A 7,787-nucleotide genomic window follows, 5' to 3' on the forward strand; every position below is an offset into this window, starting at 1 on the left:
TTTGAAATCTCAATCTATTCCACTGATCTGTTCCATTGATCTCAATCTATTCCATTGATCCATAGATCTGTCTTTATGCCTGTACTACACAGTCTTAATTGCCTGATTTTTTTTAGTCCACACCCCCATCTTTCTAGAATGGAAGTTCAGACTTGTTCACTGCTGTGTTCCCAATGCCTAGAACAAGGCCTGGTGCAGAGAAGATGCTTGATAAATATTTGTGGGTTTGAATGAATAAATCCTTGAATGAGTACAATGCTTTTGGGAAGAAGCCAATTGAGAGGGAAAGCTGAAGGTACAGTAATGAGAGGTCACTGAGGTCAAGGAGGTGCAGGGTGTATGAATGGGGTCATGGGTTGGGGGATGGGCCACAGAGCAGAGGAGAAAACCCCTTATCCTCTGAGACATGTAGGGAAAGGCAAGGAGAGGCCTGGCCTCAGCCATGTTTCAAGTGGGAAGGGAAGGAAGTTGAGAGAGGTCCCACCCAGTATCTCTGTTTTCTCCAGAGATAGGAAGTGAGAGGGAAGGGAGGGGCTTCAGGTTCAAGGAAGCTGAGGACAGCGGAGTGACCTTAGGGCCCATGTCCAAGGTTGGACCTAACCAGTGGGCGCCCTCCACTCATGATTGGATCCCCTCTAGGGTTCTGGGGCAAAAAGGTTACCAGATGAAAGGTCAGGGGGTGAAGGGCTAGAGAGGGTGCATGTGAAGCCGTGGCCTTGGAGCCCAGGCTGACAGAGACAGGAGAGAAGCCATAGCACAGGGCCCTGGACCACAGGCAACATTTCCTAAACCCTAAGAGCCAACCACGGCTGGACACACGCAGGACAGTGTGGAGTACTGAGGGAGGTCAGGCGGTGCTCCCTCCTGTGGGTGACTTCTCAAGGCTAAAAGTACCTGAGGCAGGTCACTGGGCCAGTGTGGTTGGAGTGGGGGCAAAGGCAAGCCATGAGGCCAGTTTACGGGTGCAAGTGAGGCCCAGCTAACTGCACCTTGATGCCTGCCCACCTCAGTGAGCTTGGCTGTTCTCTGGACTTGCTGTCTACACATTGTTGTCTGCAGATTTGCAATATTCTTGAGTCTTCAGAAGGTCTTGGAATATACTCTTTTTTTTTCTCTTAATTCCTTATTTTTTAATTTTAGACTTATGTAAAGAGCCCTTTTAGATCTACTTACTCATAGTTTTCAAAATATCATATATCATTTTTGTGTACTCATAAAACAAAAAATAGAAATGCAATAAAATGATTAAGATATTCTTAAAACTTCTTTACATTTGAATGTAGACTACTGAGTCACTTTTTGGTTCACAATTGTTGATGTCCATGTTAATTTGCTCAGTATTGTTCTCCAAGCCGAGCCATCAAGGTCATTTGCGATGGGGCCTTTCTTAACAGTGCTCTGCTATTGTCCCCCGGATTATACTTCAAACCACTGACACCCATTCTTTAATGTGGATACCTTCTTATTTGATGAAGCTCATATTTTTTTTCAACAGAATGTTGAACAGGTTGGTTTTTTTTTTAATAGGAAGTTCTTCAAACATTCTTTTAAGAATTTGACTTTTCTGGTTTTTAACAGTATCTCAGATTGAGCTCATAGCTTTCTATGTTTTTTTTTTTCCCCTCAAGGCTCAGTTCTTGGAAGATATTCTTGAAGAATATAAAGGGCATGAATGTAATATTAGATATTAAGTCACTGTTATAAGGGGTTGAATTTAAATCCTGTAAGTCAAAATTGAAGGGGTGTTATTAAGTGTGCTTTTATTTTGCATGAAAATAAAAAGAATTATACATTAAAAAAATTAAAAAAAAAAAAGAGGAAATATAAAGAGACCAAGTGGTTGAAAGTTGGTGATAGGGAGAGAGGAGAATTTTAAGAAGATATTAGGAGCAGACTGTGAAGTACTCTGAGTCACTGGTATTTAATTCTGCTTTCATGGGGAGTGCCACAGTCAGATACAACATTGAAAAAGATGACCCTGGAACTATGTGGAGGGAGAGAGTGGAGGCAGGGAGACCCGGGAAGGTGCTGAGACCACGAAGCAGGAGGAAGCTGTGACCTGGACCAGAGCAGTGGCAGGGAAATGGGGATAAAGAATGGACACCCCAGTGGATGAGTGGTGGAGTCCGGCCTGGCGGCGGCAATGGACCACTTCATGTGGACCAGCAGCCTCCTGGAGATCAACGAGACCCTGGTGATCCAGCAGCGTGGGGTGTGCATCTATGACGGTGAGGAGAAGATAAAATTTGATGCCAGGACCCTCATTCTTAGTACCCACAGACTGATTTGGAGAGATCAGAAAAATCATGAATGCTGCATGGCCATTCCTCTTTCCCAAATTGTGTTCATTGAAAAACAGGCAGCTGGAATTGGGAAAAGTACCAAAATAGTGGACCATCTTCACCCAGCTGCTAACAAAGAACCTGGTCCATTCCACAGTAGTAAGAACTCCTACATCAAGCTCTCCTTCAAAGAACATGGTCAGATTGAGTTTTATAGGCGATTATCAGAGGAAATGACACAGACAAGATGGGAGAATATGCCAGTTTCCCAGTCATTACAAACAAAAAGAGGACCCAGCCAGGAAGAATAAGAGTGGTAGGAATTGTAGGTATTGAAAGGAAACTGGAAGAAAAAAGAAAAGAGACTGACAAAAACATTTCTGAGGCCTTTGAAGACCTCAGCAAGCTAATGATGAAGGCTAAGGAAATGGTGGAGTTATCAAAATCAATTGCTAATAAGATTAAAGACAAGCAAGGTGATATCACAGAAGCTAAGACCATCAGGTTTAAATCCTATTTGCTTAGCATGGGCGTAGCTAACCCGGTTACCAGGGAAACCTACGGCTTGGGGCACACAGTACCACATGCAGCTGGCCAAACAGCTGGCTGGAATATTGCAGGCACGTTAGAGGAACGAGGGGGAATAATGTCACTCATGGAATTGTACTGTTAAGTAAACCGAGCTCGAGGAATGGAATTGCTCTCACCGGAAGATTTGGTGAGTGCATGCAAGATGCTGGCAGCACTGAAGTTACCTCTCAGGCTCCGAGTGTTTGACAATGGTGTCACGGTCACTGGACTCCAGTCCCAATTAGGAGGAAATGGTGGCCTCAGCCTTGGAGACGGTTTCAGAAAAGGGATCCCTAACATCAGAAGAGTTTGCTAAGCTCATGGGAATGTCTGTCCTCCTGGCTAAAGAAAGGTTGCTTCTTGCAGAGAAGATGGGCCATCTTTGCCAAGATGATTCAGTGGAAGGCTTGTGGTTTTACCCAAATTTATTTATGACACAAAGCTGAGAATTTTGTATTTGAAATACTTCTTGTCCATATCCCCGCATCGTGTAGAGGCTGTATGACATTGATCTAGGAGTAAACCCTGAGAAACTGAGAACTTAGTGGCATTTCCCAGAATGATATAGAACCCATTTAATTTCTCCCTAAATACTATGATCCAGGAAGATTCCTTAGGAAAATACAGAAAAATGAATGCCAATATGAATTTGAATTCATGTTACAGCTGTATAGCAACCCTCAGGGTTTAACTTGATCTTCAAATCTGACCATTTTTTAAAGAAGAGAATTTAGTTCACCAGGGATGTGCATATTTGGACAGGTTAGATCATTATTTTGGTGTGACTAAAATTCACTAAATTATAAACGAAGTTTTTCTCGGTGTTTAATGGGCCCATATGGGTTTTTTTGTGTGTGAAACAATTTATACCTACAGTGTAGTTTAAGAACCTGACAACACTGGAACAAAATATCAAACTGTAGAATGTCATTTGAGACTCTTCCTGAGGGCTTTTAGAAGCATCCATAAGCATGTCTTCAACAGACCAAATAAAACACCTTAAAAAAGAAAAGAAAAAAAAAAGAATGGACTAAATCATGGGGATGTAATATACAGCATGGTGACTATAGTTAATATTACTGTATTGCATATTTGAAAGTTGCTAAGAGAGTAGACTTTTAAAATCCTCATTGCGAGAAAGTAATTCTTTCTAACTATGTATGGCAACAGATATTAACTAGACTTACTGTAGTGGTTATTTTGCAATATGTACAAATATCGAATCATTATGCTGTACACCTGAAACTAACATATGTCATATGCCAAATATACTTCAATTAAAAAAAGGTGGGGGTGGGTATAGCTCAATGGTAGAGCACATGCTTAGCATGCATAGGGTCCTGAGTTCAATCCCCAGTACCTCCGTTAAAAAAAAAAAAAAAGATGGACTTCGGAGGATTTCAGAAGGTAGAATGGGCAGGACTTGGACACTAGATGGGAGCACAAGGGAGTGTGAAGAGTCAAGGTGGGGTCCAGATTTCAAGCTTAGAGGAGGTGACTAGAGGGATGGAGACATCAACTACTGACCTAGGGAGTTACAGGAATACAGCTGGTGCAAAGATGGGAAATATGTTCAGTTTTTTTAAAAAATATTTTTTATTGTGACAGCCTTCAAACATACAGAAAAAGAAAAAAGAAAAAAACAACCAATACACCCTAGATTCAATATGCGTTAACATTTTGCTATATCTGCTTCATAGGCGAAGTTTTTTTTTTCTGAACAATTTCAAAGTGAGTTGCAGACATTCTGATACTTCTCACCTAAACACTTAGCAAACTTCTCCAAAACATGAGGACATTCTCCTACATAACCACAGTACCACCTAATAATAATTCCTTAACATCTAATGTTCTTTCCATGCTCAAATTTCCCCAAAATGTCTTTGATAGATGATTTTTCTGAACTATAATCAAATTTCACCTTGTGCATTGGTCCTTGTATCTCTTACATGTCTGACAACCTAGAATGCCCCACCTCATGTTTTCAATGAATTTTGACTTTTGAAATGACTGGGCCAGTTGCATTTTTGAGGTGGGGGGGTGGTGAGGTAATTAGGTTTATTTATTTATTTAAACAAATTTTTTTAAATGAAGATAGTGGGGATTGAACCCAGGACCTTGTGCATGCTAAGCATGCACTCTACAACTGAGCTATACCTTACCCCCAAACCAGTTATCTTGAGAATCCCCCGTGTTCTGCATTTGGCTAACGCTTCTTCATCACCTGTTCCTCTGCCACCTGTATTTCCTGTAAGCTGGACATAAGTTCAGAGGCTTGATAACATTTGGGTTAAAGTTCTTGCAAGAATACTTTTAAGTAAGGCAGGTGCTGGTGTTGTGGCCTGTTAGGTTCGGAGAGCCTGAAGGACCTCAGAGCAGATGTCTTGCTACTGGTTGTATATATATGTGGTTTGAAGACCTGGAGGAAGAGCCAGGTGAGGGAGAATACCTTAAGGGTTATCACAGAGGAGGTGAGACCTGATGTCTTTGGTGGGGGTGGGAGAGGTGGTGAGAAAACCCAGGAAATCTGAGAATGCCAGGGAGTTTTCCAGAGGAGTCAGTGACAAGACAGGACCAATAAGATGACCACCTGAGGCCTGACAGTCAACAAAAGCCCTGTCCTGCTTCCCCCAAAGCCTGGGCCCCTTGCCTGGAGAGTCAGCTGACATGTCTAGAGTTCATAACAAGCACCCCAGGGAGACCTGCAGAGGCCTTAGATGACAGGGCATCTCGGGGTTTGTATAGTAGCCTGTGGGAGGATGCAACTGATTTCAGAAGGTCTATCTATTTAGTCATATTAGTGAGCCTAAGGCCATTATGAGACCAGAAACTCTTCATTGGAGGGGGGGTGCGGTTCTCAGGGTGGTGGCATCCAGCCCTGCCCAGGGGGGAGCTCGGGAGGCAGCCAGGGACTTAGGGCTATGATGGGCTCTGGATCTCTAGGCTGGGCAGGGACTGAAGCTAAACTGTAGTAAGAGAGGTCCCTGCTGCCTTCTGCACACCAGGCCTGTGGCAATGAGGGATCAGAAATACCCTTGGAACACCTAGTCAGCTGTGCTGTGGCCTGGAACACCTTGCAAGGTACGGACCTGCCTGCAAATCCAGGCTCATTCTATACCCTGTTCCCTTCCCTCTCTACCCTTCAGCCATACTGGCCTGCTCTGGTTCTTGGATGCAGAAGACCTTGCCCCGTTAGCCGTAGCCCTCTCCATAGTTCTATGTGGTGGGTCTTCAGTGTGCCAGCTGCCTGTGTTGGTGTCTGGGAGGTAGCACACAATGAAGTTATGGGCATGGACTCTGACTCAAAAGATCTTGTCTGAACCCCTAGCTCTATCGCTTAATAGCTGTGTGACCTTAGGCAAGTTACAGAACCTCTCTGTGGCTGTACACCCTCTCTGTAAACTGGGGTTGTTGATAGTTAATATGAGCTTCCAATAGTGCCTGGCACCTGGTGAGTCTTGCAGTTGTTACAGTCACAATTACTGTTCCCATGCAGCTCAGATATCAAGATCTGCCTGAGCTCACAGAGCTAGTACTTGGCAGCCTTCTGAGATGTTTCTCCAGTACATCGCTGTTGCACTTAAATATCCCCACCTAACTGCTGAGATTTTCCCTGCATAAATCCCATAACTTTGTATCCTCTGTCCTGCTACTGTTTCTGTAGGTTCAATTTACCCTAGTCAGATTAAGTAAAGGGATCGTGGAGTTGGAAGACTAAAAAAGGGTAACAGGCACTTTCCTGTTGACAAGCAATTTACATTCTAGTAAGAAAATAGGAACAAAAAGGAGGATTAACACAAGGCCGTGTGTAATGAGGCTTGTGAGTTCTTGAAGGGTAGGAATATCAGCAATTGTCAAAAATATAACCAATGTTTTGGGGAGCTCACCGTGTCCCAGGCACTGGGCTTTACAATCCTCACAAAAACACCACAGTAGATATTAGTAGTCCCACTTTACAATGTTAAACACCTGCCGTAGGCCACGCGATGATTGGAACCTTGGTTCTGTCTTCCTCTAAATCACCACTTCGGCCCAGTCAAGACAGAGGGACAGGGTGAACACACCCCGGCTGAGCCGCAGAAGCCGGCGAGAGAAGAGGTTTGGCAAAAGGAGTCGGGGTCGCCGCAGGCGGGTGGGTGGGCAGGAACCGGGCGGGGCTGCGGGAGGCCCGGCCTCAGCCTCTGAGCGCCGCAGGGGCAGAGAGCCGCTGTACGCACGCGGCCCGCACCCCGAGCGGCCCCGCCGCAGCTCTGGCTTCCGCTCCGGGCCACACGTGGGGCCGCGTTCCTGGGAGGGCGCCTCTGATTGGCCGGGCCGGTCAGGTGGCTCCCGCGCGCCAATCAGCAGCGGCCAGGCCGTGGGCCGCGCGCTCCGCCCTGCCCGCGTGGACCCTCGGAAACTGCGATCTCGTGCGCTGGGCCGCGCCGGGAAAAGGCCGCCAAGGCGTAGTAATGCCCGCCATGCCCCAGAGCCAGCCGGCGACTGCACTGGCCCTTTACGCCTGTTTATCTGAATTCGCCACCAGCCCTGCCCCATCTCTCAGAGGAAGAAAAGAGGGCTGGGCCGGCCTTCCTCTTGGGCTCTGTGTTCCGCCGCCGTAAGGCTTCCTCCCGCTTTTGTGCATCTTTCCCCTTTCGCACCTCTAGAGCTCCAAGCCTTCCTTTCTCCAAGCCTCCCCCTTTCCGGCAGCCCACAAATGGTGTAGCCTCTCCCGCGGTAAGAGAAAGATCTCAGGGCCTCCACAGCCAGGCTCTGCCTCTTCTCCCCTCCGCTGCCCTTGGCCTCCCTTTCTCACTACTTCCTCATCCCAATTCAGCCAGGCTTTGGATCACCAACAGTCCCACTCTGGCCAAATCTGGTGGCGTTTCATAATCTGTGCTGTTTCACTTTGCAGCATTTGACCCTGTTGACGCTTTGGAACCAAGATTTCCAGGA

The 7,787-nt window shown here is 45.8% G+C and overlaps 1 pseudogene; it reads left to right on the plus strand.

The window, feature by feature from the left end:
* The first annotated feature begins 1,710 nt into the window (after positions 1–1,710).
* Positions 1,711–3,298, plus strand: LOC105062043 (vacuolar protein-sorting-associated protein 36-like; annotated as a pseudogene).
* The last annotated feature ends 4,489 nt before the right edge of the window (positions 3,299–7,787 follow it).

Source organism: Camelus bactrianus, chromosome 22, assembly GCF_048773025.1.
Source record: "Camelus bactrianus isolate YW-2024 breed Bactrian camel chromosome 22, ASM4877302v1, whole genome shotgun sequence".
Taxonomy (NCBI): Eukaryota; Metazoa; Chordata; class Mammalia; order Artiodactyla; family Camelidae; genus Camelus; species Camelus bactrianus.